At 36.2% G+C, this 27,942-nt stretch overlaps 1 long non-coding RNA gene and 1 other non-coding gene across 2 annotated transcripts; both read right to left on the minus strand.

The window, feature by feature from the left end:
• Positions 1-14,907: 14,907 nt before the first annotated feature.
• Trnan-guu lies at positions 14,908-14,979 on the minus strand. Its single transcript has one exon. It is a non-coding gene; the product is annotated as a tRNA-Asn (tRNA).
• A 3,321-nt stretch (positions 14,980-18,300) lies between these two features.
• Positions 18,301-20,587, minus strand: LOC123258109. The gene is made up of 2 exons (XR_006507969.1): positions 20,330-20,587; positions 18,301-20,264 (listed from the first exon to the last, which is right to left on the minus strand). It is a non-coding gene; the product is annotated as an uncharacterized LOC123258109 (long non-coding RNA).
• Positions 20,588-27,942: the final 7,355 nt, after the last annotated feature.

The following is a 27,942-nucleotide window of genomic DNA, read 5'->3' on the forward strand; positions in this document are numbered from 1 at the left end:
TACCTGTATTTTTCGTGAATTCATCAAACAAAGTACGTACTAATTCTTCTTTGCGCGATGAATAAACATTTACCACTTGTGAGTCATTAGTTCCGTCGTTTCTGTATAAATAAGTAATAACTATCAATATAATTGCTATTAAGGATGTGAATATAAAGGCTTTTTTCATATTGGATAAAAAATAACTTCTTTCAGTTAAAGTTACCAAGATGGTACAACTTTAGCAAGTGTAAAGTTCGTTAGATAAATCATAAAAACTTCCTTGACAAGCTTCGCCAGTCCCCTTATCATGAAACTGAAGCTATTTATTTATCTTCTCTGTACAGATTAAATGACAAAAAAACTCACGTATCTGGCGTCCCATGTTTAATTTTTTGCACTATGTGCATCTTATGTCTTTATAAAATTTCTAGGTTTTTACCTAATATAAGCTGAAATGCGCTTATAAAGCATTTAAAATATCAAAAAACGCCAACTAAAAAATGGATAGTGAATAATTAGCTACCCTAGGGTTTCTTTTGCCTTTTTTTCTGTTTAGTAAATTTCTTAATGTTTATAATTTAGATTAGTTGCGGCTTAAAAGCAACTGAATCGCGGTTATTAAACGTTTAGAATAAAAAAACGCCATACTTGAAAGTATAATGTAAGTAATTAGCCAACCACGGGGCTTCTTTTGCCTTTTTTTATTTGGTAAATTTCTTAATATTTATAGCTAAACAACAACCGTCATCCCGCTACTTATTAGCGGCTGAGATACCGCAGCAGTATGACGGTTCGCGGCGGCATAGTAATTCGTCATCCCGCTGCTTGTTAGCGGGATCTATGTTAAGGTATAGTAGGGGATCTATGTTAAGAGATACCGCGAATGAATCGCGGTATGACGGTTCGCGGCGGCATGACGAGAAAGGGCTACTCGGATGACACCCTCTTGGATGGAAACCAGTGTCAGCTACTTTCATGACAAGAAGAGGGTACTGGAATGACAAAGTGGAGGGTCTGCTTCTGTCATCCTATGATAGCTAAAAAGACCTGGATTCCAGCGTCACGCGCTGGAATGACATTGTAGGGTGTTATCTGAGTCCTTTTTTTTCCGTCATCCGAGGACCGTATGACGTCATCCAAGCAGCGTGACTACTTGGATCTAGCGCTGAATTACCAAGTCCAGTCAAGTGCAACATCATCACCTACTGGAATGTCAAATTTCGGTTGTGACATTACGTTCTTTACAGCTTCTTGAAATCCATTATTACTAGCATTGACATCAATTGTAACGCTTGTTTTGAATTGTCATCGCTTGTGAGTCTATTAAATATTGCATCCTCTGATGGAATTAGCCCTCTACTGTTTAAGAACTGTTTTGCTGTTTGTTCAGTTCCAACATTATACTCTGCTTTATCTGTGCTAGCTATGGCGTCCCCCAATTTATCCACTAGAATTGATTTGTCGCCGTCTTGTGCAGGAAGTATAGCTTCCGCGAAAGCTTTTTTTGTTTGCTGCCTCTGTAAGGTTGGAAGCATCGATTTTAGCAAACGCAGTATCTGCTACTGATTTAGTATAAACCTTCTTAGTATCATCAGTACCAACTGTTGCAAGAGCAGGAACTAGAACATCCACGACAGCTTTTTCTGCAACTTTTGTTCCAAGATCTGCAGTTTTAACAAAAGGATATTTATCAGCTAAGAAATCTTTTGCTATTTTTTCCTGACCAGCAGCACCATATACTTTGTCGTTAGAGGTTGTCCGGAAACAAGTAAAAGGCTATAATATCTGAAATTTTAGTACGGGGTAAAGATGAGAAAAAAGTATCCAACAGATCTAAGCGAAAGGGAATGGGCAAGAATAGAAAAACACTTCAGAGTATCATACAAGAAAGGAGGAAGGCCGCCAAAGTATAGCAAAAGAGAAATATTAGAAGCAATTTTCTATGTATTGCGTACAGGGTGTCAATGGCGGTATTTACCAAATGATTTTCCGCTATGGAAGACTGTGTATGAGCAGTTCAGGCAATGGAAGAAGCAGGGAATTTTTGAGAAAATGAATTATGAAATTACAAAATATAGTAGAAGAAAAATAGGAAGGAATGAGCAGCCGAGTGCCTGTATAGTAGATAGTCAATCTGTAAAGACTACAGAAAAGGGGGGATCAAAGGCTATGATGGAAGTAAAAAAGTAAAGGGTAGAAAAAGGCATATAATTACAGACACTCAGGGTTTTATACTAGGTTGTTACGTAGGCGCTGCTAACGAAAATGATAGAGATGGTATTAAAATAGCATTAAACAATATGAGAACAAAATATACTAAAGTTAAAAAAATGTGGGCTGACATGGGATACCAAGGAAGAAATTTAAAGAATCACATAAAGGAAGAATATGACATAGATATTGAAATTGTTAAAAGGCCTCCATGTAGATTTTGGGTGCACAAAGATACGCCACCTGAGCTACTACCAACAAGAGAACAAGGGTTTAAAGTACAGCCAAGAAGATGGGTTGTAGAAAGGACTTTTGCTTGGGTTAATAGGAATAGAAGGCTATCGAAGGAGTATGATTTACTCACAACATCCACTGAGAATTTCATATACCTAGCTATGAGTAGGGTTATGTTAAAGAGGGATATGCTTGAATTTACTAGTTTCCGGACAACCTCTTAGCATTATTTTGAACCCTATCCAAAGCTTCCCCAAGTTTATTTACTAAAATTGATTTGTTGCCGTCTTGTGCAGGAAGTATAGCTTCTGCGAAAGCTTTCTTGCTTGCTGCATCTGTAAGGTTGGAAGCATCGATTTTAGCAAAAGGATATTTATCAGCTAAGAAATCTTTTGCTATTTTTTCCTGACCAGCAGCACCATATACTTTGTCGTTAGCATTATTTTGAACCCTATCCAAAGCTTCCCCAAGTTTATTTACTAAAATTGATTTGTTGCCGTCTTGTGCAGGAAGTATAGCTTCCGCGAAAGCTTTCTTGTTTGCTGCATCTGTAAGGTTAGAAGCATCGATTTTAGCAACTATGTTAGCTCCAGTAAGTTTGCCTAGCATAGCAGTTACACCAGGATCAGTTGCATTGGAACCATCAACTTTAAGAACTTTATTTGCATCTATAAGTTTGCCTAGCATGGCAGTTACACCAGGATCAGTTGCATTGGAACCATCAACATTAACTTTACCATCGAATTTAGTATCTGCTGCTGTTTTAGTATAAACACCATTATCACCAGCACCTGCTGCGAGCCGTGGTACTAAATCGGCTATGCTTGTTATAGGCACTTGATTACCGTTGTCATCATAACGTAACAACTCAGCTTTAGTAGCTAATTCAGTATTTGCTGCTGTTTTAGTATACACCCTATTGTTATTAGTACCACCTGTTGTAAGGGCAGTTACAAAAGGGTCTGATATGTTGGTACCATCAACATTAAGTTTGTTAGCTAATGCAGCATCGGCAGCAGCTTTAGTATAAACACACATTAGCACCATCCCGTGCTGCTAGTGCTGTTACGAAAGCAGGCAACTGAAGATTGCTACCAGTAACATTAACTTTATCATTGAATTTAGTATCTAATGTTCCTTTAGGATACATTTGTGGATCCTGGCCTGCTGTAAGCTTTCCTACTAAAGCATTTATAAAATCATTGTCGTTTATGAGTTCTTGTTCTGTTTTATTACTCAATCGATCATTCAACGCCATATCACACTCTCCGTTAATTATAAAAACCATAGCATGCATGAAAAAAGTATAATTTTCGTTAATGCTAGATTTTACATAAGTTTTTTTGAGGTTTGTCGTTTCAGAATTCTTCTCTTGCTATCCCAGTCCCCTCTCCTGTCATCCGAGTAGCTGACACTGGGATCCAGTTTTCCATATAATCTCATCGAAAATGTTGTAACCACTTTCTATACTAGTTTGCTTGCTCACAAGCAAACTTTCCTGGATCCCAGTGGGCTTTGTTGCATAGCAGCAGAAAAATTAGTGATTACTGACAAAATTCATTATAAATAGCGATTTAACTGTTGAAGGAAAAATATGCCACAAAAAATGAGGGTCAGTAACCATAGCGAATATAACAAATTTCTAGAAAAAAGAGGAAATATTTTTCATTATATCAACGAAGCCATAGAAAAGTGGTACGAGAATGGTCCAAAAATACCAGGTGGCAACAATATTTATAGCGATAAAGTTGTAATTTTGGTGCACATAATAACTTGTTTATTTAGAATAGGCCTGAGGCAAACAGTTGGGTTTATAGCAGGATACCTTGAGCAAATTGGGAAAAATTTGCAAGTTATCAGCTATTCACAATCATCAAGAAGGTTTAAGAAACTCAATATTAAGATCAATGATTGCAGAAAATAATATGGAAGATATCGAAATTGCTATAGACAGTACAGGAATTAGTATATACAACACACTGGTCTGGTCATAGCAAAGAAAATAGCGAAGATAGAAAGTATCGCAGCTATGAACAGACAAGAAAATTGCATGTAATGTTGAATACAAACAGCAAAAAAGCCATAGCTGTAAAATACAGTAACGGCTGATCACTATGGAGCTTGTGATTTGCTAAAAGAAGTCGATTTTCAGTATGTCATAAAAGTACTATATGCAGATAGGGCATATGACAGAGAAAAGCTCTATAAGCTGTGTAATCAATATGGTATAAAAACGAAAATTCCTCCGAAAAACAACGCAGCAGAGCATCCAAAGTTAGACTATATGGCTGAGAGAAATTCTGCAGTCAAGCTCATAAAGTCATATGATGAAGATGGTATAAAGAAGTGGAAAAAAGAGATGAGTTATGGAAAAAGATCTTATATAGAAAGTTTTTTCTCGCGACTGAAACAAACATTCGGGTTTAGTTTTAGGAATAAATCTGAGACAAATAGAGAGAAGGAACTACTTGTTAAATGCTATTTGCTCAATAAGTTCACTGATATTGGTATGGCTAAATTTGAGATAGCTTCATAAATTTATTGTGCGTTACCTACTATCCGAAGAGCGATGCAACAAAGCCATCCCAGTGTCAGCTACTTGGATGACAGAGGGGAGTGGGATGACAGAAGATGATGGAGTGACAGGGAGTAATACAAAAAGTTTCGTCATCCCCATTGAATCGGCTTTAAAATCGATGTTCAAAGTTGAAATTTCCCTAGAAGATGCGGGGAAAATCAGAAAAGGTCAGGAAGTTGTATTAAATAACTTGCGTAATTTAAAGAATCATGATATTTGTTGTACGGTGGTGGGTAGTGTACCTATTGCAATCTGCAGTTTTATTTATGGTTGTGTGAAACCTATTCGTGTTTTTAATATTTAAAATGAGGTTTAGATGTCGATAACATCCGAAAAGAAAAAGAGTTTGATAAATATATATGCAATTAAAGAAGATGATACAGGTTCATCTTTTGTACAATGTGCAATTTTGACCGAGAGGATCAGTAACTTAACTGAGCATTTTAAAGTGCACAAGCATGACCATCACTCTAAGCGTGGTTTACTTATATTGATAGGTAGAAGACGCAAGCACTTAAATTATATAAAGCGTAAATTTGGTAATGAAGCCTATCAGGAATTAATAGAGAAGTTAGGCATTAGAAAATAATCGAGGAATTTAGTATGTTTAAAATTATAAAAAAATCTATAGAGTGGGGTGGTCGTACCTTATCTTTAGAAACAGGAAAAATAGCACGCCAAGCACATGGTTCAGTAGTTGTAAATTACGGTGATACTTCTGTTTTAGTAACTGTTGTAAGTAAAAAGAAGGAAGAAAATGTTGATTTTCTTCCTTTAAATGTACAGTTTATCGCAAAAAGCTATGCCATGGGTAAGATCCCTGGCGGCTTTTTTAAAAGAGAAGGCAAGCCATCTGATAGAGAAACTTTAATCTCAAGGGTAATAGATAGAAGTATAAGACCACTATTCCCAGAAGGATTTCATGATGAAATTAGTGTGGTGTGCAATCTATTAACTTATGATACAGTCAATCCTCCTGAAGTGCCAGCATTGATTGGTGCTGTTGCAGCTCTTGCAATTTCTGGTGTTCCCTTTCACTTTACTATAGCTGGAGTGATGGTTGGTTGTGATGAAAATAATAACTATATACTCAACCCTTCTGTTCAAGAGATGAAAGCAAGCAGCTTGGATCTGTTTTTGTCTGGTGATGAAAATTCAATTTTAATGGTTGAATCAGAAGTGAAAGAGCTCTCTGAAGAAAATGTTTTTAATGCAATAAAATTTGGCCATGAACACCTTAAGCCTGTCATTAAGCTCATAAAAGAGTTTGCTGATACAATTGGCAATAAACCTGAGAGCTTTGCCCCTATTGATGCATCAGATATAACACAAGAGCTCGAAAAATACGGTAAAGATTTTGAAAAAGCATATTCGCAAACAGTAAAACAAGAGCGAGTTCAAGCTCTAGAAGCGATCAGAGAGAATATATTGAATACTCTTAAAGAAACTGGAAAAGACGAAAAGTTAATTACGTATGCAGTAAAAAACTTTGAAAGATCTTTAGTACGTGAAATAATTAGGAAGAAAAGTGTAAGGATAGACGGTCGTAAGCATGATGAGATACGTCAGATAGAAGTTGAAGTTGATATTCTGTCCAAAACTCACGGTTCTGCACTATTTACAAGAGGCAATACTCAGGCACTGGTTGTTACTGCTCTTGGCACCACTCAAGATGAGCAAATTGTGGATGATATTGAAGGGGATAGACGTGAGCATTTCATGTTGCATTATAACTTTCCCTCATTTGCTGTTGGAGAAACTTCTGCTGCGCGTGCACCAGGAAGAAGAGAAATCGGTCATGGCAAACTTGCTTGGAAAGCAATTCATCCTGTTTTACCCGATAAGTCTGAATTTCCTTATACAATAAGAGTAGTGTCCGAAATTTTGGAGTCTGATGGTTCTTCTTCTATGGCAACAGTTTGTGGGACTTCTCTTGCTTTAATGGATACGGGTGTGCCAATAAAGGCCCCTGTTGCTGGAATTGCTATGGGTCTCATCAAAGATAAAGACGAGTATGTAATACTTTCCGATATACTTGGTGATGAAGATTATCTTGGTGATATGGACTTTAAAGTAGCAGGAACTAGTGAAGGGGTTACGGCGCTACAAATGGACATGAAAATTTCTGGTATAAGCTTTGAAATTGTTGAAAAATCTTTAGAACAGGCAAAAGCTGGAAGATTACATATTTTAGAAAAAATGAATGCAGTGATTTCAGAACACAGTGATGATGTCAAAGACCATGCACCAAGGATGTTATCATTTTACATAGATAAAGACAAAATTTCTGCTGCTATAGGTTCTAAGGGGAAAAATATACGCAGTGTGTGTGAAAGAAGTAATGCAAAAATTGAAATAGGAGATGATGGTAAAGTTTCTGTTTTTGCTACGAGTGGCACTGAAGCTGAAATTGCAAAGAGTATGATGATTGATTCAATAACAGAACTAGAACAAGGTTCTATAGTTGATGTCAAGGTTGTAAGAATAGAGAAGTCTATTGTAGAGCTTGAATTTCTTAATGGCAGAAAAGGAAAAATGCACATAAGTGAAGTAGCTAATGAACATATAGATTCTATAGAGAGCGTACTTAAACAAGATGATACTTTCAAAGCACTAGTAATTGACTTCGAAAAAGGTGGGTGTCCAAAGTTGTCAAGACGTCGGGTTGATCAAGAGACGGGAGAGTTTTTTGAAGGTGAGCTTTACAACGAGGAAAGGAAAGATGGTCCAAATGACAGGGATAATTATTACAATAATTCATTTAGTAGAAAACCTGGAGGAAGTCACCATAAGAGGCCTCCTCGTCCTCGTTCTGGTTTCAGCAACAGAAATAGGCCGAAATTTGGTAATAATGATTCATCATCAGGTTTTTATTAAGAGTAAACTTCTTGCGTTACCTCTCGTCATTCCAGTGCTTAACACTGGAATGACACCCTTTCTGGTGAAGGTTGTTCTCAAATCACAATGTTAGTACAATTGTGGTGTTAGCTATAGCTAACCCAAGGTATCGTTCAGCGGAGTGGTAGAATAAGGTAGACAAAGTGATCTAAAAAGATAATCATAGAGCAAAAGTGAGGTAATGTGGTAAACCTTTTAGAACTTTGCAAAAATTTACAGCAAAAAATAGAAAAACTGAAAGCAGAGATAGAAAACTTAAAAGCAGAAAATAAAGCTTTAAAGATAGAGAACGCTGAATTAAAGGAAAGGCTTGGTTTTAACTCGAAAAATTCATCTCTACCGAGCTCTAAAGAATTGTACAAAACAAAAAAGGACAAGCCAAAAAGCGAGGAAAGGTTGGCGATCAGGTTGGGCATAAAGGAAATTTTCATGCTACAATGGAAGCGGATAAAGTAGTAAAAATAGAGTTGCCTAATATTTGCGAATGCGGAGGAGAGCTTGTAATATGCGAAAAACCTTATGTTCACCAAAAAGTTGATCTTCCGGAAATTAGGCCTTATGTAGTAATTGGAACATGGTCGTTGTCGGAGATGCAGAAAAAGAAAAAGTAGCAAGTTACCAGAAGGTGTTACGCCAGATACATTTGGTCCAAGGGTTAAGTCTATAATTGCAGCACTCAGCGGATTTTACAAAAACTCAAAGCATGAAGTGGCTAGTATCATAAATGACATTTTTAATTTGAACATAAGTGTTGGCAGCATATCAAATAGTGAACACAGAGTTGCATTAAAATGCGAAAAAACATATGAGCAAATCGAACAAGAAATAAGCAGAAGTGAGGTTTTGCATATCGATGAAACCAGTCACTATAACAAAGGAAAACTTGGCTGGTGTTGGATGTTTGCAAGCAATACGGCAAGTTTTGTAAAATTGACAGAATCAAGAGGAATGAAGGTTTTGCAAGACAGCACATTTTGCAATCGCAATAGTTTGATAGTAACTGATAGATATTCAGCCTACAACTACTTTAATGATAAGAAAAGGCAAATCTGCTGGGCTTATTTAATAAGAGATTTTGAAAGGCTGGCTCATAGCTGGAACATTGAAGTTAAGATTCTTGGCTGTTATGTAAGAGATGTCACTACTGAATTATTTGCACTAAAAAAAGCTTTACTAAAAAATGAGATAGACATTTTAAGATTTGCCAGACGTGCAAGAAAATTGCGAAAACGTACAAGGTATTATTTGAAGGAAATATCTCGCTTACCTGAAGCAATTGGAGCTTCTCGAGTTGCAAAGAATATTTTGAAATCCTGAAAGAATGATGTGGAAATTTTTAGATGACCCAGTAAAATATTCCGCTGACAAATAACCTTGCTGAACAGCAAATTCGGCATTATGTCGTTTATCGCAAAAATTCATATTTTACCCAATCGAAGCGGGGAAATGATTCCCTTGAACGGATAATTTCATTATACTTGACATGGAAACAAAGGGGTCTCAATCCTTTCCAAAAAACCTCTTATCTATCATCTCTTACACCGCTTAGCTGAACGGATACACGTGAATGTTGCAATTACAAAAGCGATCTCTACTAGGAGGATGTCATTTCAGTGCCCCTGTGATGTCATTCCAGTGCTCCTTTTTTTGTCATCCCAGTGTCCAGCTACTTGGATGACAGGGGAGGGAGGTGCTACCCTGACAATCGTCATCCCGCTACGTGTTAGCGGGATCTAGAGATACCGCGAATGAATCGCGGTATGACGGTCTGCAGCGGTATGACGTAGGGCTGCACTAGCTATATCATGCATTTTATTAACCGACACTATAAACAATATCCTTACAATTATGAGATTGAACCACAACTTGCTCAAGCGTTAAGCTGCTGCGTTAGCGTCTTTACTGTGATTTTCCCCAAGAACATTTGTTCTTTCTCGTTTTAATTCCTCAATGAATTTCCCCATTAACATCTTTAGGATCAATCTCTTCTCAGAATATATAAGGTTAGTGCAATTTGTTTTTCTATAATAATGTATGCCAAAACCCACAATGAGTAATGCAAGTATACCAGAACCTATAAGTAATGAATAATCCTATGTTATTAGTCAAAGGGTTTTGGTAAAATTTTTGTACACCATTAACACCATGTGTTGCAAGTAGCCCTAGAGGAAACGCTATATTTGCAGCAACTACACCAGTAAATAATGCAGTAAATATTGGTCTGTCGTTAATTACTGATTTTATTTTATTAGTTCTAGTAATTACTTTTTCGTCAATGTTAGTGAAGCCTTGTTAGCTTCCCAAGCATTAAGTACAAAATTTGAATGAGTGCCATTGCTATATTCCAGTCTTACAGATTTTATAGCTTTATCTTTTGGCTGGTGCTCCAACACCTCAGCTAAAATTTTTATCCGCATCTTTTTTTTGAATGGATGTTCTTCAGTATCTATAAATTGCCTTGTTGCAAAAAATATTGGACCAATTGCAAGCAATGCAGCAAGTGCGATAACTGGTATAGTGATATATTTTGGGCTGTTTGTAAAAAATGCAATAAATTTTGCTTTATCTTGTAAATATAATAAAGCTGCAGATATACTGAGTATAAATAGCACTTGCACCAAAAATTATAAAACCCTTCTGCTGCATGGCATACTTTGCTCTTGGCAAGAATCTGTTTGTTTTTTTATTTTTTTAAAATTGCATCGTCATTTATGTTAAATTTACTATTTGTAAGCAAAGACTTTTAGAGCCATCTGCTGCGCTTGTGTATGATGGTAGTGAGCCAGTTGGAGGTATACTTGAGCTGTTAGTTCTTTGTAAATCTTCTAATATTTCACTATTCCAAGGTGGACTAAATACTGTCTCTTGAAAAAGTGATCTGCTTAGAGTGGGATTTTGTGGCACGTCAACATGAGTTTCTTCACCTTTTGTTTCTTCTAGGGAAGGAGGTGATACTTGAGTCTCAAGAGTTAACGGATCTCTTGAATTAGCATTGCTGTTTTTTTTCTCTTTAAATTCTTCCTCTAACAAAGCTTCTAAAGCTGTATTTTCATCATTTTTTTTTCGGAGTACTTGTCCTAAGTGCTGGTATTGGTAAAATTCCTGGTGTTATCTCGCCATCTTCACTTATTGATGTGGAAGAAATTAATGTTACTGTTTGTTCTTCATTTACTGGTCCAGGCATATTCACTCCAAAATTAATTACTATGCTGCATTGATTACGCTATAGTTATTAAGATATAGTAAATACCAATTTACGGATAATTATTAGTATAGAAATTGTCTATCAAAGATTCTTTCATTCAGAGGGTAATCTTTGTCAAAAAGTAAAGTGATTGTGTTCTCATGGTCTTTTTGTATTTTATCTGTGATATATCATGAAATTCTTTGTAATCTGATACTACAAGTGCTGGACGGTTTTTTGTGTCGTTAATGTCAATTTGTACGATTGTATCGTTGATATTAACGCTCCATTCCAATGCCTTGGGTAATAGCTATTGATAGAGGTTAATGCAAGTAAATTTGAATTTAGCGGCAAGATTGGGCCACCGGCAGAGAAGTTGTATGCAGTGCTGCTGTGGGGGTAGATAATATTACTCCGTCCCCTCTAAATTTCTCTACTTTTAGCTTATCGTTGATAGTAATATTCATCTCTACTATTTGGTTCGCTTTTCTAAAAACGTATACTTCGTTTACTGCTATGTAATGATATCTCTTGCCACTTGTGTCTGTTGCTTCCATTTTTAGCAAAGTTAACTGAGTTGAAGTTGCATGCTCTATATGATCAATTAAATCTTCACTGCAGCTAAAGCATTTATTCATCAAAAACCCAACATTGCCAGTGTTTATCCCATACACATGCATGTTTTTATTTCTATAACGTAATTATGCAAGGTACGCAGCATAAAGCCATCACCGCCAACAACTATCAGTAGATCAATTTCGGACTTATTTTCTTCTGTTATATTGATAAAATTAAGTTTCTTTAATAGTTTAGATACTTCCTGCGATTTTGGTGATGGAGAAGCAACATAGCCCTATATTTTTGTATTTATGCATGCTTCAGTAAACTCTCTAAAACTTAAAGAGGAGGGAGAATTAGAAAATGCTTCCATATTTATCGTTTAAACTTAGCTAATTTGCTAGTTTTACTTGCTAACCCGCTTGTCAAACTTCCAGTCCATGCAGGGTGAGTAAGAGGATCTCTATCAAGTTTTACCCTATCTCCCTCCTTTCCATAAGTGGAACGAGTTTCAAACTCTTGACCGTCTGTCATAACTATAATAATTTTATGATAATTCATTGTTGCTTATAAACTTTTAGTCAGTTAATATTCTAGTGAACTTAATTCACTAAGTCAATCATTATTCTAAATATTGACAAAAATAGATAAAATGTTATACTCAATAGGGAATAAATAATAGTTATCATGATTTTCGCTTTCCCTGGTCAGGGCTCTCAGTTTGTAGGAATGGGAAGGAGCTTATATAGTGAGTTTTCCGTTGCAAGACAAGTATTTAATGAAGTAGATAGCATATTGGGTAGAAAGCTGTCTCATTTAATCTTCAACGGTCTATTGAAGAATTAACCATTACAGAAAACGCTCAGGCCAGCTATAATGGCAGTATCAATTGCAATGCTTCGTGTTATGGAGCATTATGTTTGGCAAATCTCTTTTCACTGATCACAATGTTAAATATGTTTGTGGGCATTCAGTTGGCGATATACAGCGCTGTGTGCTGCAGGAGCGTTTAACGCTTGAGTCTGCAATCAAGCTGCTGAAAGTTCGCAGCGAAGCAATGCATGAAGCTTCACTGAAATGTAAAGGCGGAATGTTGCGTTGCTTGGAGCAGAGATAAATGAAGTGGAAGATATATTGAAATCAGTCAAATTGAGCGGAATTTGTGAAATTGCAAACGATAACGGTGGCGGACAAGTGGTTATAAGTGGCACTAGAGAAGCTCTTGAAATGTTACCCGATTTATTCAAAAACTCGAGTGTGAGGAAACTAATTAAATTACAGGTTAGTGGGCCTTTTCATTCATCTCTTATGAAACCTGCTGATGAAAAAGTTTTGGAGTTTTTGAAGGGTATTAAAATAACCCGTCCTATAGTTCCTTTGATAACAAATGTTACAGCTAAAGAGGAGAGTGATCCCAAAGTTATAAAAACTTTACTCGCCAAGCAAGTTGTAAGCAGAGTGAAATGGAGAGAAATGGTTTTGTATATGTCAAGCCGTGGCATTAACAAATTTGTTGAAATTGGCCCTAATAAAGTTTTATCTAATTTGGTCAAAAGAATTGACCAATCTATCAGTACAAAAAATATAGATAGTATTGGTGATATTGACAGCTTCTTTAATGAATCATTAGTACTAACAGCGAAAAATTTAAAAGTTGGATTAAGTTAAAACACATCTATTTGATGTCATTCCGGTGCATAACGCTGCCTAGCTGGAATGACAGAGGGTAATGCAAGAAATCAATGAACTACCTGTCATTTCATCAGGTTTCTTAATTCCAAGTAGCTGTAAAATAGTAGGGGCGATGTCAGATAACCTTCCGTCTCTTAGTTTTAGATTATCGCAAGACACAATAAATGGCACTTTATTTAGAGTGTGTGCTGTATGAGGTGTATTATTTTCTTCATCGAACATACATTCCACATTACCATGGTCTGCAGTAACAATTAATGCGGTGTTGCTTGACTTTTTAACAGCACTCAGCACTTTTGCAAGACAATCATCTACAGCTAGCACAGCTTTCTCGGCTGCTTTTATATTACCTGTATGTCCTTACCATATCAGGATTAGCGTAATTTACAACTATCAGTTGCGAATTCTTGGGAGTGAATTTTTTCTACAAGCTTTTCTGTGAGCTCGAAGGCTGACATTTCGGGCTGCAAATCGTAAGTTTGAACTTTTGGTGAGGGAATGAGTATTCTTTCTTCACCAGAGAAAGGTTCTTCTTTTCCACAATTGAAAAAGAAAGTCACATGAGCGTATTTCTCGGTTTCGGCGATACGTAATTGTTGCAATTTATTGTCTTCTATTGTTTGTCCTAGAGTATCAGCGAAAGAAGTAGGAGGAAAAATATAAGGGATCTGAAGATCTTTTTTATATTTCATCATGCTTAGAATTGAAGAGAATTTTGCTACCTTAGCGTAATCTGTTTTGCCAAGCAAAATACTTGCTAATTGTATCATTCGATCAGCACGAAAGTTAGCCAACAGCACTCCATCTTCTGGTTTTATACCTTGATAGTCACCTATTACTGCGGGCCTGATAAACTCATCAGTTATGTTATTTTGATAATTTTCATCAATCAACGATACTGCATTATCATGACGAGGTGCCTTTGCAAATGCGATAGCCTCATAAGCTTCAATTGTTCTCTCCCACCTGTTATCACGGTCCATAGCATAGTAACGCCCAGAAACAGTAGCAATTCTTATGTCATTTCCCTTTATACTCTTTATAAATTCTTGAATGCATTTTTTTCCTGAATTTGGCAATGTGTCTCTGCCATCTAAAAATGCATGTATCACCACTTTGATTCATGCTGTGATATTTATTTGCTAAAGTTGAAATATGCTTTTGATGCGAATGAACACCGCCATCTGACACTAATCCCATTATATGGCATACTCCGTTCTTACTTTTTAGATTACTAATAAAACTTTGTAGATTTACATTGTTTTCTATTGTTCCAATCTCTTGATTAATGCGCTGAAGGCTTTGTATTACCACTCTAACCACTGCCAATATTCATATGGCCAACTTCTGAGTTACCTATTTGACCACCAGGTAACCCCACATCAGTTCCACAGGCGGATAAACTGCATTTTGGATAATTAGAGCTAATATATTGCCAACAGGGTGGATTTGCGTTGCTAATAGCATTGTATTTACTGTTTTCTACTCCATTTCCCCAACCATCTAGTATACATAAAACGACTGATTTAATGCCCATATAAAATCAACACTAAAATTCAACAGAGAAGAGCTCCCCGGGCCGGATTCGAACCAGCGACCAATTGGTTAACAGCCAACTGCTCTACCACTGAGCTACCGAGGAATAAACCGTTTTTAATTTACCATGTTGAACGTTGGTTGTAAACGTTTTTTGTGTAGACTTTAAGTCCAACTGGTCACAGAAACGAAAAAACTTACTTGACAAACTCCGCCAGCGCCCTTATCATGAAACTGAAGCTATTGTATTTGCTTTCGCCAATCTGCAGATTAAAAGGTAAGGATTACTTAATGTATCGGCGTCTTATGTTCAATTTTTTGCAGTATATAGATACTGTATGTCTTTACAAAACTTCATCTACATCTAGATTTTTATCTAAATAAGCTGAACGCGCTTATAAAGCGTTACAAGACATCAAAAATGCCAATACTCGACAGAGATAGTAAAAGGACTAGCTAACTCGGGGATTCTTTGTCTTTTTTTCTGCTTAGTAAATTTCTTAAACATTTGCAGCGTAGATTAGTTGCAATTAAAAGCAGCTGAATCTCGCTTATCAAGCGTTTAAAACATAAAAAAACGCCAATATTTTAAAGCGGATAATAACCACGGGGCTTCTTTTGCCTTTTTTTTCGTTTGGTAAATTTCTTAATGTTTATGGCTAAGCGACAGCCGTCATTCCGCTGCTTGTTAGCGGCCAAGAGATACCGTGACGGTTCGCGCAGTATGACGATAAGACACAAAGCCTAATGGAAAAAAACTGCGAACGCCAGTGAAAAACATAGCAATTTTATTTTCATTTGCAGCTTTTATCACATCTTGATCTTTCAGCGAGCCGCCGGGCTGAATTATAGCTGTAATTCCATGTTTTGCACTTTCTACTATGCTATCTGGGAATGGAAAAAATGCATCTGAAGCAAGCACTGCACCTTTACATTTTTCACCTGCTTTTTTCACTGCAATGTTCACACTATCTATTCTGCTTGTTTGCCCTGCGCCGATGCCAATAGCACAACCATCTTTTGCTATAACTATTGCGTTGGATTTCACATGCTTACATATTTTCCAGGCAAAAATAAGATCTTCCTTTCCTTTTTTTGTTGTAGTGCATTCTGTTACTTGTTCTGCTTTTATCTTGTGATCATTATTTTCTTGCACCAAAAACCCACCAATAACATTTTTAGTTTGGTATTTCACATTTTGTTGAAAAGATTTATGAATAATCACTCTTAAATTTTTCTTTCTTTGCAAAATTTTTAGTGCCTCATTGTTTACTGATGGTGCTATCACAACTTCTAAAAATATCTCGTTTAATTTTTTCCGCTAGCTTTAAATCTATTTCCCGGTTTAAGGCAACTATACCACCAAAACTGCTTACTTCATCGCACGATAGAGCTTTTTCATATGCCTCCAAAGCATTATTACCAATAGCAGCGCCACATGGGTTATTATGCTTGATTATCACTGCTGCAGGTTCTTCGAATTCAGAAGTTATGTTAAGTGCGGATTCTATATCTACTATATTATTATAACTCAACTCTTTTCCATGTATTTTTTCCAACGGATATTTGGTAAATTGATTACTATAAAATGCAGCTTTTTGATGGGGATTTTCACCATACCTGAGTTCTTGTACTTTATGCCCGTATAGAGCAAAAAACTCTGGCAACTCATTATTTTTACTCTGGGATAAAAACCAACTGTGAATATTAGAATCGTAGTGTGCAGTGAGAGCAAATGCTTTGGTTGCTAAGTGTTTTCTATATTCCAATGTTGTTTTATTGTTATTTTTTATCATCTCAGCTTTTAGTGCTTCGTAGTCTTGAATGCTAGAAATAACTGAAGTAAAACGAAAGTTTTTTGCTGCAGCTCTAATTAACGCCACTCCGCCGATATCAATTTGTTCTATAATTTGCTCTTCATTTGAGCCGCTATTTACTGTCTCCCAAAATGGGTATAGGTTAGTTATAAGCAGGTCTATTGGCTTAATACCTAGATTTTGTATTTCCGTTTTGTGTTTTTCTCTATTGCAAAGTATTCCTCCATGAATTTTAGGGTGTAAAGTTTTTACTCTACCACCAAGTATCTCTGGAAATTGTGTGTAATCTGAGACCTCTTGTGTTTTTATTCCTGCACTAGATAGCGTTTTATAAGTATTTCCCGTTGAAAGAATTTCTATTTGTTGCTGCGTTAAAAACGATGCAAGATCAATTATATTCGTTTTATCGTATACTGATATTAAAGCTCTTTTTATTTTCATTTTTATATGGAAAGTTTTTTAAGATTATATCTAAGAAAAGGAAATTTAGCTATTACATTTCTACACTAATTTAAAGCAGCCTATTCTATAAATTTTTTTACCATGCTTGATTTCAAGCCACGAATAAAATCTTCAATACTGCAAGGATTTCTCCCTTCCATTTGTACAACTTTAGGAATTAAAGTGCCACCTTTTAAACTTATGTGCATATTATCGTTAACAATCTTACCTTGTTCTGAAGCGAGAGCTTCAAAGTCAGCATCAAGTATCCTGATACGTTTATTCTCTATCTTGATAAACGCTTTTGGGTAAAACGCTTTAACCTTTCTATAAGCAACTTCACAGGCATCACTTGCATAAATTTTATAGTCTTCCACTTTGTCAGCGTAACATGCATCGTTATCGTTCTGTTTTAAGGGAAGCTGTTTTTCAATTTCGTTTAGCACTTTCAGCAGTAAATCACTGCCTAGCTTAGATAATTTATCATGCAATGTCTTGTAGTTATCGTTCTTTTCGATAAGAAATTTTTCCTGTTTTAAAATAGGGCCAGAATCTAATCCTTCATCCAGTTGCATAATGCTAACCCCGGTTTCTTGATCTCCTGCTAAAATTGTGTGCTGTATCGGAGCTGCACCGCGCCACCTCGGTAGTAATGAAGGATGAATATTAATACAACCATATTTTGGAATATTCAAAATTTCTCTTGGAAGTATCAATCCATACGCGGCAACAACCGCAACGTCTGGCTTGAAATTTCTAAATTTTTCTTGCTCTGCCGAGAACTTTAGAGAGATAGGAGTACATACCTCTATGTTACTTTCTTCAGCGATAACATGTACTGGAGATTTCATTGGCTTCTGTCCACGCCCCGAAGGTTTTGGAGCCTTGGTGTATACTGCCACCACTTCGCTCTTTGATTTCAGTAACAAGCTCAGAGAATTAACAGCAAATCCTGGTGATCCCATGAAAATAATTCTCATGGTGTTTTTGCTTTAAGAATTCTCCGCTAATTTACCACTTACAGTTTCTACTAATTTGGCAAAATCATCCTTATAATTAACTGCCATCTCAGCAAGAATTTTTCTATTTAAATCAATGCCGGCAAGTGTAAGACCATGCATAAACCTACCATAGGTAAGCCCATGCTCTCTTGCTGCTGCATTAATACGTATTATCCATAAGCTACGGAAATCACGTTTACGGGTTCTTCTGTCTCTATAAGCATATTGCAGTGCTTTTTCAACTCTTTGTAATGCAATTCTATAACAACTTTTTGCGCGCCCTCTATAACCCTTTGCCAGTTTCAATATTTTTTTATGGCGAGCGTGAGTAGTGACTCCACGTTTTACCCGAGCCATTTTATTTTACCTCCATTTTGTTAAATACCGTAAGGCATATGAAGCTTAACTATACGCGAGTCAGATTTACCAAGAATCGTTGTACCGCGCTGATTACGAATATTAGATTTACTTCTCTTTACCATGCCATGCCTTTTGCCTGACTGAGTAGAAATAACTTTACCCTTAGCTGTAAGGTGAAAGCGCTTTTTCACAGAAGATTTGGTTTTTAATTTTATTTTCTTCATATTCCAAATAAATTTACAAGCACTACTATTGAGTTCTTTAATAGTAATTAAGCATTAGTATAAATAATTTTATTAAAGAATCAAATTAAAATTGTATATTAAAGGAGTTTAAAAGTAATTACGCCCAATATGTGTGTTATACCTTCTTTATTCCCAAGTGGCAACAATACTTGCCTCATTTTAACACTTTCACTTTCTTCCTCTTCATTGATTGGGCATTTACTCTCTATTACAGTATCAAGTTTATCAATGACTGCATCTATTTTATATAGTCGCAGAAATGGTGCATCAATTGCATACTTATTATCAATGCGCGTCTTTTTCTCAAAACCATAGAATTCAACGGCCTTTTCTCCTGCATTTTCGCAAATATAACCTTGATCTTTGACTTCAATGATAAAACAATGCTGCCATGACTCCATTATTTCTGCAGTGTCTATTTCATGCCTTTCTGGCCAATCTCTGTCTGATCCTTTTATGTCATTCCAGTGTTGAGTCACCACATTTGCTATTCTTTTTTCTTTGCCTACATAAATTTCCATTCCAATTTCCACATATAAAACACAGATATGAGGTAAATTTATCGTGAATATATTGATTTTTTCTTACCACAAGGTGCATGTCACTAGAAGTTCTGAGATCTAGAGAGTGGTATTGATTTTATTTCCATTACAACTTATTATTTATAGATAACCTCAATAAAAACGATGAAGCTAAACGAAATCAGAGAAAGATTTATAAAATTTTTTGTAAATAATGACCACGAGCAGGTTTCTTCTTCTCCTTTGATTCCAGAACATGACCCAACGCTCATGTTCACAAATGCTGGTATGGTGCAGTTTAAAAATATTTTTACTGGTGCTCAAAAAACTGAAATGAAACGTGCTGTCTCAAGTCAAAAGTGCCTAAGAGCAGGCGGTAAACACAATGATCTTGAAAATGTTGGCTATACAACTCGGCATCACACATTTTTTGAAATGCTCGGAAATTTTAGCTTCGGTGATTACTTTAAGGAAACTGCGATAGAATTTGCGTGGGAATTTATCACTAAAGAGTTATCTCTTGATAAAAACAGACTATCCATAACCGTCTACCATACTGATGATGAGGCGTACGAGATTTGGCGTAAGATAAGTGGCTTTTCAAGTGATAAAATCATAAGAATTACAACGGATGATAACTTTTGGAGTATGGGAAATACTGGTCCGTGCGGTCCATGTTCTGAAATTTTTTATGACCATGGGAGTCCTAATTTACAAGAGGGCGATAGAATTGTTGAAATCTGGAATCTGGTATTCATGGAGTTTAACAAAGATGAAGAAGGTAATTTACACAAATTGCCAAAAAAATGCATCGATACTGGAATGGGCCTTGAAAGAATAGCGGCTGTTATGCAAAACGTCCATGATAACTATGATATTGATCTATTTTCTGCTCTGATAAGTAAATCACAAGAGTACTGTGGAAGAACGGAAAATAAAATAGCGCATAAGATCATAGCAGATCATCTTCGCGCGGCTGCATTTCTCATCGCAGAGGGGGTGCTCCCTGGAAATGAAGGCAGGAATTACGTATTACGCAGATTAATTAGGAGAGCCGCGCGTTATATCCACCTGCTTGGATATAATGATTCCCTACTCCATCGCGTTTTTCCGGTGCTGATAGATAGCACGAGTTCGGCTTATATGGGGGATATTTATCCTGAATTGATCAGAGCTAAAAGCTTAATAGAAACGACGTTAAAATCAGAGGAAGAAAACTTTAAAGACACTTTGATGAAAGGCATTAGTCTATTGGAAAAATTCACTGCAGATTTAAAATCGGGCGATACTTTGCCTGGAGAATCAGCGTTTAAGCTATATGACACCTACGGATTTCCTTTGGATATTACACTTGATATTTTAAAAGAGAAAAAAATAAATTTTGACCAGAAGGGTTTTGATGATGCAATGGGAGAACAAAAAGAGAGAGCACGTGCTAAATGGGCTGGATCTGGTGAAAAATCTGTTGAGCAAGTATGGTTTGATTTGATCGATAAATTTGGCAAAACAAAATTTGTTGGTTATGAGTTCAATGAAGTAAATGATGCGAAAATACTAGCTATAGTTTCCTCTAAAAATGAAGTAATTGATTCTGCAAAGGAGGGAGAAAAGATAACCATTATACTTGATAAAACACCTTTTTATGGCGAGTCAGGTGGACAAGTGGGAGATACTGGCAGTCTGATCAAATCTGATAGAAGTATTATTATAGTCGAGAATACCAATAAGGTTAATGACCTATATTTGCACAGATGCATAGTTAAGTTCGGTTCAATTTGTAAAGGTAACACAGTTGCAGCAAGCATTGACAAGGAAAGAAGGCAAACCTTAAGAAGAAATCATTCAGCTACACACCTTTTGCACTTTGTATTGAGAAAAATCTTGGGTGATCATGTCACTCAAAAAGGTTCCCTAGTTGCACCGGATAAGTTACGATTTGACTTTAGTCATAACACTCAAGTTACTCAGGATCAGCTATTCTTAGTAGAAGATATGGTAAACTCTCTAATCAGAGAAAACCTTTCTACGTCTACAAAAATTCAGAGCATGAATCAGGCAATAGACGAAGGAGCTATGGCGTTATTCGGTGAAAAATATGGCAACCAAGTAAGAGTAGTGAAGATTGGAGATTCAAGGGAACTGTGTGGTGGCACACACGTTGAACATACTGGAGAAATCGGTTTATTTAAGATAGTAACAGAAAGTTCTGTTGCTTTTGGAGTGAGAAGAATTGAAGCTTTAACTGGTCAAGAAGCAATCAATTATGTACGTGATAATGAAATTAACTTAAAAAAAGTTGCAGAATTCGTAAAAGCGCCAGTGAGTGAAATAATAAACCGATTAAATATTTTAAATCAAGAGCGCAAAGAATCTGAAGCTAAAATAAAAAATTTATATAAAAAACTTATAAGCGCAGAGAGCATAAAAAGCACTGAAATAAATGGAATAAATTTTGTAAGTCATGCTTTTACCAATATTCCAGCGAATATAATAAGAGAGTTTGTTTTGCAGCAACAAAAACCAAAAACGATAATAGCTTTCACGGCAACAGAAAAAGATAAAACAGTCTTGATTATTAAAGTAAGTAAAGACTTAGCTAATAAAATTAGTGCAAAAGAACTAGTATCAATAGCAGTTGAAAAAAATTGTGGTGGGAACGCTGAACTTGCACAAACAGGCTGTGATAGCAATAAAATAGATGATGCCATTACAGCCATTTGTAGCAAAATAGCAGCTTCTAAGCACTCTACGTCATACCACCACGAACCGTCATACCGCCGCGGCGCTAACAAGCAGCGGGATACTTAACCATCGTCTACACCGTCATACCGCGATTCATTCGCGGGATCTCTTAGCCGCTAACAAGAGATCCCGCTAACAAGCAGCGGGATGACGAATTACTATGCCGCCGCGAACCGTCATACCGTTGCAAACCGTCATACCGCGATTCATTCGCGGTATCTCTTAGCATAGATCCCGCTAACAGGTAGCGGGATGACGGTTGTCAGGCTAGCTGTCATCCAAGTAGCTCGACTACTTGGATCCAGGAAAAAGAATGGTGTCATGAAAGTAGCTGACACTGATTCCTTTATGATGGTGTCATCCCAGTGCCCAGACACTGGGATCCAGGAAACTTAATTGCAAGTAATGCATTGGATTTGGTGAGTATGGGTTTTGCGTTATAGAATGAAGCACTTTTGGTGAATTTATAAAGAAAGCTGGATCCCAGTGTCAAGCACTGGGATGACAAGGTATAAACCTTATCGTCATGCCGCCGCGAACCGTCATACCGCGATTCATTCGCGGTATCTCAGCCGCTAACAAGAGATCTCGCTAACAAGTAGCGGGATGACGGTTGTCGTTCAGCCACAAACATTAAGAAATTTACCAAATGAAAAAAAAGGCAAAAGAAGCCCCGTGGTTATTATCCGCTTTAAAATATTGGCGTTTTTTATGTTTTAAACGCTTGACAAGCGAAATTCAGCTGCTTTTAATTGCAACTAACTTACGCTGCAAACGTTTAAGAAATTTACTAAGCAGAAAAAAAGACAAAGAATCCCCGAGTTAGCTAGTCTTTTACTATCTCTGTCGAGTATTGGCATTTTTTGATGTCTTGTAACGCTTTATAAGCGCGTTCAGCTTATTTAGATAAAAATCTAGATGTAGATGAAGTTTTGTAAAGACATACAGTATCTATATACTGCAAAAAATTGAACATAAGACGCCGATACATTAAGTAATCCTTACCTTTTAATCTGCAGATTGGCGAAAGCAAATACAATAGCTTCAGTTTCATGATAAGGGGGCTAGCGGAGTTTGTCAAGGAATTCTTATTAAAACTAAAGAGCTCAAATGAAAGGAGGTAAACTCTAAAGTATACATTTAGTAGCGCTTTCTATGAGAGAAATCGTATTACCTATTCCGTAAAGCTTTATGAAAGATCCCATTCTTGGACCGGTTTTTTGGCCAAGTAACGTTTCATATAATAGCTGAAACCAGTCACGTAAGTTGGTGTAATCATATTTTTTTCCAATAGAAAATACCTGAGATTGAATTTCTTCAGCAGTAGCAGTTGTAGATAGAGAATGTAAAGTGTCCTTCAAATCTAGTAACGCTGCTTTTTCTTTTTCATTTGGAGTTTTATATGATTTTGTTGGCTTGATAAAATCGTGATAATACTTTACTGCAAAGTCTGAAAGTCTATCAAGCATTTTATTATTTTCTGGTGTAACGTTTGGTGCATAAGAGGATATAAAACCCCATAGGATCTCTTTGTTTTCAGCATTACAAGCTGCTGCTAGGTTTAAAAGTAGTGAGAAATTTATGCCTGAAGTTTCTATACTGGGAACATTGCCCTGGTGAATGTGCCAAGCAGGATTATTTATATCCTTTTCTTTGTTCTCATGATAACGCTTTACAAATTCTAAATATTCATCAGTTGATTTTGGTATCACATCAAAATATAAACGTTTAGCTTTTTTAGGACTCTGAAAAATGTACAATGCTAAGCTCTCTGTTGGTGCGTAAGTTAGCCACTCTTCAATTGAAATGCCATTTCCTTTTGATTTTGATATTTTCTTTCCTTCTTTATCAAGGAAAAGCTCGTAGCAAAACAGAAGTGGTGGCTTTTCTCCAAGTATTTCACATATTTGACTTGAAAGCACAGCAGATGGAGTTAAATCTTTTCCGTGAGCTTCGTAATTTACTCCAAATGCGGCCCACCTCATTCCCCAATCAGGTTTCCATTGCAGTTTACATTTTCCTTTTGTCACTGGAACTTCTATTTTTCCCCCGTTTGGGTCTTCATATGTGATTGTTCCTTTCTCTGTATTTGTTTCAATTACTGGAACTTGTAAAACTTGAGAAGTTTTTGGGCATATTGGCAAGAATGGACTATAAGTCTGCTGTCTTTCTTCCCGAAATGATGGAAGCATTACGTCCATCACTTTATCATAATTTTTCAGTAAGAGTAAAAGTTTTTCATCGTAAACGCCAGATTTATAACACTCTGTTGCACTCCTGAACTCGTATTCAAATTCAAACATATCAAGAAATTTACACAACAATGAATTCATATGATGACCATAACTCTGATGAGTGCCAAATGGATCAGGTATCATAGTCAATGGTTTATTTAAGTGCTCTCTTAGCATCTCTTGATTTGGCACATTATCTGGTATTTTTCGCAAACCATCCATATCATCTGAAATTGCAATGATTTTGGTTTTTATACCAGGAGCTATTTTTTTTAATGCATTTACAATAACTGTAGTGCGGAAAACCTCTCCAAAGGTTCCTATGTGGGGTAAACCAGAGGGTCCATAACCAGTTTCAAATATTATTTCTTTTTTATTAGGAAACTCTTGCAATATTTTTTCTGCTTCTTGAAATGGCCAACTTGTCATTATCGGGATTAAATAATGTATCTTAACTTAAAGTGCTACTAGTTTCAATGGCTTTTTAATATAATGATATAGTATTAGTGTTAGAGCTATTATTAGAAGGTTAAAGATATGTCCACAGGTAGTATACAAACAGATCAATTATTTAAAGGTCTTACAAGACCTGCAATGCTCTTTGGTGTGAGTTATATGTTTGCAATATTAAACGTCCTGATTTGCATGCTAATTTTCATTAATTCAAATGATTTAAGAGTGATTCTCTTAATGTTACCAGGTATACATGGACTTGGTTATATAGCTTCTGCAAAAGAACCGTTGTTTATTGAATTATTTATGGTAAAATTGGGAAAGTGCTCGAAATGTTTAAATCGTTTTTACCATGGAGCCAATTCTTATGATATTGCTTAACGTTGTGTGATGCTGAGGTTTAGGGCTATTCAATCAAAGAATAAATCTACTCTGAACAGGGAAGTTCACGCTGCTGAATTTATTCCTTATTCTTGCTATTGGAATAGCACAACCTTGATGACAAAAGAAAATTGGTTGGTTAAGGTTATAAAATTAAGTGGTTTTGCATTTGAAACTGCCGATGACGAGGATTTAGTCATACAGAACAACATCAGGAATCAGATGCTAAGAAGCATTTCATCTCCGGCATTTAGTTTGTATTTTCATACTATCAGACGTAAGAAAAATATTTTTTCTGATGAATTTGCAAGTCAAGGTTTGCCGAATTTTTTCGCTAATCACGTAAATCTAAAATGGAGAGAAAAACACGCAACAAGGCAATCATTTATTAATGACCTATACATTACGATTATCCGTAGAGCGGACACAAAAGGAGTAGAATTTTTGTCACATCTACTAAAAAAATTCGGACATGTAACTTCAAAACATGCTTGGGAAAGTGATATACGTGCCACGTATGAAGATTTAGAGGAAACGACAAATCGTGTAGTGACAAGCCTTAGAAATTATTCGCCTAAAATTCTTGGAGTAAAAGAAACTCCAGATGGTTTGTTCTGCGAAATAATGGAGTTTCTATCTAGAATCGTAAATTGTGGCTTCGTTACAAATACGCTTTTTCCGCTAAGAACTGAAATATCAAGGTACTTACCAGTACATAGGTTATTCTTTGGCCGTAAGATGATACAGGTTGTGACTCATAATGAGAGTAAATATGCTGGAATAATTAGTATCAAAGAATATGGAAATCATACTTCTGCAGGAATGCTTGATTCGTTTTTACAACTTCCTTACGAGTTTATAATTACGCAATCTTTTCAATTTATAAACAGGCAAATGGCGATTGGAAAAATGCAGATACAGCAAAATCGAATGATACAGTCTGCAGATAAAGCTATTTCTCAAATAGCAGAAATTTCTCAAGCGCTTGATGACGCAATGAGTGGTAAGATTGCGTTTGGTCAACATCACCTGACTATTTTATGTATAGAAAAAAGTCCTAAATCATTGGATAACGCTCTGTCGTTGGTAGAATCAGAGCTTTCTAATTGCGGTGTTTACCCTATACGTGAGAGAGTTAACCTTGAACCAGCATTTTGGGCGCAAATTCCTGGTAATTTCGATTATATAGTGAGAAAAGCTACAATAAGTAGTCTTAATTTGGCTGGATTTGCATCTCAACATAATTATCCTACTGGTAATAAATTCAATAACCACTGGGGAGATGCCGTTACAGTTTTTGACACGACATCTGGTACTCCATTTTTTTTCAACTTTCATATAAGGGATGTTGGACACACTATGATAATTGGCCCAACTGGTGCTGGTAAAACTGTTTTAATGAATTTCCTGTGTGCCCAAGCGATGAAGTTTTCTCCAAGGATATTCTTTTTTGATAAAGATCGCGGTGCAGAGATTTTCTTAAGAGCACTTAGTGGTATCTATACTGTAATAGAACCAAGAACTAAAACAAATTTTAATCCTTTACAACTTGATGATACCTCTGATAATAGAACATTTTTAATGGAGTGGATAAAGTCTTTAATTTCGGTATATAATGATAAATTTACTTCAGAAGATATTGCACGAATTAATGATGCAATTGAAGGAAATTTTAAATTAAGAAAAGAAGACAGATTCTTGAGAAACCTCGTACCGTTTTTAGGGCTTGCAGGTCCTGATACTCTAGCTGGGGCAATATCTATGTGGCATGATAATGGTTCTCATGCTGCAATATTTGACAATAAAGAAGATTTGCTAGATTTTTCACGAGCAAGAGTATTTGGTTTTGAGATGGCTAGCTTGCTCAAAGATCCTGTTGCTCTTGGACCGGTCTTGATTTATTTATTTCATAGGATTAGTATATCTCTTGATGGCACTCCATCTATTATCGTTCTTGATGAGGCATGGGCGTTAATAGATAATCCAGTTTTTGCACCCAAGATAAAAGACTGGTTGAAGGTACTGAGAAAACTAAATGCTTTTGTGATTTTTGCTACTCAGAGTGTTGAGGATGCAAGTAAAAGTACTATTAGCGATACGCTTGTACAACAAACAGCGACACAGATTTTTTTACCAAATCTGAAAGCTACTAGTGTCTATCGGGATGTTTTTATGTTAACTGAACGTGAATATATATTAATTAAGCACACAGATCCGAGTACTAGATTCTTTTTGGTGAAACAAGGAGTCAATGCTGTAGTAGCTAGAATAGACTTAAAAGGCCTGGATGATATAATCAACGTATTATCCGGACGTGCAGAAAGTGTTCTATTGTTACACGATATATTAAATGAAGTTGGGGACAACCCAAAAGTATGGTTGCCTATATTTTATCAGAAGGTAAAAAATGTTTAAGACTAAGCTGTCATTGCTATTAATTGCGATATTTTTACTAAATATAGACTTTTTACTCTCATATCCAGTGCTTGCAGATGGAGTAAGTGGTACTGACAAGACAGAATTTGTTAGCAGATTTAATTCCATTGGCAGTTTTAGTCGTGCCTCTAATCCTGATTGTGGAGCGTTTAAAACAGCTGCAGCACTTGCTGGAATAGCGATTGCTGTTGGTGCAATATTTACTGGCATTGTTTTGATCGTTTCTTCTGCTGGTTTGTTTACCGCTCTTGTTATTGTTGGAATGATAGCTGCAATTGTTGGAGTCTGGAAAGCGATAGGAGGGCTTGTTGTTTGTGAACATAGTTTTGTTAAACACCCAGTTGCACGTGATCATGATGGAAAATACAAAAATTTTAAATTAGAAGACACAGGTTATAGTGGCTGCACCAATGAAAATTACCAAACAGAAGAGGAATA

The sequence above is a fragment of the Drosophila ananassae genome, assembly GCF_017639315.1.
Source record: "Drosophila ananassae strain 14024-0371.13 chromosome 4 unlocalized genomic scaffold, ASM1763931v2 tig00000242, whole genome shotgun sequence".
NCBI classification, from domain to species: Eukaryota; Metazoa; Arthropoda; class Insecta; order Diptera; family Drosophilidae; genus Drosophila; species Drosophila ananassae.